Genomic DNA, 2,419 nt, shown 5'->3' with positions numbered 1-2,419 from the left:
AGGATACTTGCTTTTACTATTCCAATCGGAATATTAAATACTTAATTGGCCCTCTTCAACGGCACAAACAATTTTCAAGAGTGGGCTGACACCTGGAAAATCAAAACTAATGCAGAAAAAACCAAAGCCATGATAATTTCGAAACAAAGACATCCCACCAACACACCCAAACTAATGCTCAACAACACCGAAATCCCACTTTCTAAATCTCTCAAATATCTTGGCGTTATCATCTATTCTAGACTAAATTTTGTCGAGCACACTAACATAATAATCACCAAAGGAAGCCAAACAGCTGGCATCCTTAACCCTCTCTTAAACCAGAGAAGCAAGCTCACTCTGAAAAACAAAACTCTGCTCTACAAGCAAGTAATCAGCTCGTAAATATGCTATGCTGCCCCCATCATAAGCCAAACCTCCAAAAAACCCATAGGAAAACTCCAAATCTTCCAAAACAAAATCCTCCGCAGGATGACAAGACTCCCCTGGTACGGCCGTAACTCACAAATTCACGCGAACTTTCAAATCGAAACCGTGCAACAGTTCGTCTCAAAGCTCCATGAAAACTTCAAAACTCGCGTCCTTAACCACCCAAACCCACTAATTAAAGACACGTTTTCCCAAACTATCTCAAACCCACCCTTCCTAACCCCGACAAGTCTAATGTCAGACCCCCCCCTGGAATCAACAGCCACGAAAGTCAAGTCACAAAAGGGATCAGTCCACTCCACACATTGATGGCCTGTCATTTGATCGAACAAGATCGAAAACTTCCTTTGTTACCTGTTGTCTATTTGGAACCAGTGTATAGGGTACGACTTGTTTGGCCCTTGCAAACGAAAAACCACGGTTTTTCACTAACTAAAAAGAAATTCGAGCCCGCGGCTCCATCAGAGCCAAGTGCAGGTCCCCCCTTTTCAGGGCTCCAGAAAGCCCAAAGTGAGTGCAATGAGTGCTCAGAAAGACCCGGCTACGACCGGCTCACAAAAAAGCCAGGTAAGTGCCTCTGGCAAATTCCCTAAAACTACGCCCTACTCCTACTCCACCCACTCCTGCAATACAATCAGGAAAGAACGGGACTCAATTCAGTCCCAATTAAAAAAGCCCTGGCCACGATACAGAAACTAAACTCAAACGTGACCAAACTCTCCGAGAGGCTATCCGCTCTCGAATCTCCTGGGAAACAAAACCACCAGGATACCCTAACGCCACCGAACCAGCCTCTAACTACGGAATCCATGGAGATAGACCTCAATTTCCCACCCCTAAAGCCCGCAGCTCCATGGAACTTCCCCAAAACAAACAATAAGACGCTTCAAAAACACCTCCAGGCGGAAGAAGCCAAATCTAATACAACGACAGCGACCCCAACAACCCAAACCCCAAACTACCAAATCCCCTCAACCCTCTCAAACTGCCAAACCAAGGACGATTGTCCCAATTACGGCCAAGAACCCGGCAGACTGGACCAAGATCCAATCGCTTTTTAACACACATAACATCAAAATTACAAACCCCAAAAAGAAGCACACCGGCATTTCTTTTATCCCCTCTTCCACGGATGAACATCGGAGTATCACCAAACTCCTGACTCAAAACGCCATAGAATACCACACGTACACTCTCGAGGAAGACAGGAAACTGTCTTTCAGCATTAAAGGACTCGACTCCCACATGGACCTCAGCGAAATTCACAACGAGATCCACGACTTAGGCTTTTCGCCCGAACAGACACACTTTACCGTCTTGGAAACTACAAAAAAGCCGCCAACATGGTAAAAGTACTCCTACCTCAATCCCAATCCGACTTCCAAAACGTAAAACATCTCTTAAACTTCCCAGTCCTCATCGAGCCCCAAAGAAACTCAAACACCCTCAACCTAAAACACATTCCCCAATGCAAGAAATGCCAAAAATTCGGGCATTCCTTGAGCCCTGTTCAACAACAAAGTTGAATCAGGCATTTCGTATGCTCAAAAAGCACAACCACACAAGCAAAAACACCCAAGTCCAACCCGCTAAGCCCCTCTCACAAATTTCCACTCAAACCAAAATCCCGCCCAAACCAACACAAGTCCTGCCCCCTAAACCCACCAAAACTCGAAACTCCCAAATTTCATCCCTAAATACCCAACTTGTCCAACTCCTACTCCTCTCCGACTAGGAGATTAAGACCAAAGTCAATAAACTTGCGGCCCTAAGCTCCCAAAATGCTATGCTAAGCAATAGCATTAAACTCCAAGGTGTCCTTATCCATCCCGGAACGCCGCATCTTTGTACTCCAAAAAGTACGAATTTGAGGCGTACCTCAAATTCTTCTTTCAAAACCTTCCTTAAACCTAACACCCACTTCCACATAAACAATTACATTACTTACCGTACAGACAGAATCACTCAAGGCGGTGGAACAGCCATAATA

Source organism: Dendroctonus ponderosae, unplaced genomic scaffold (genome assembly GCF_020466585.1).
Source record: "Dendroctonus ponderosae isolate FM_Combo_2020 unplaced genomic scaffold, Dpon_F_20191213v2 Dpon_F_20191213_10, whole genome shotgun sequence".
Taxonomy (NCBI): domain Eukaryota; kingdom Metazoa; phylum Arthropoda; class Insecta; order Coleoptera; family Curculionidae; genus Dendroctonus; species Dendroctonus ponderosae.
Note: the sequence above shows the minus strand (reverse complement) of the source record.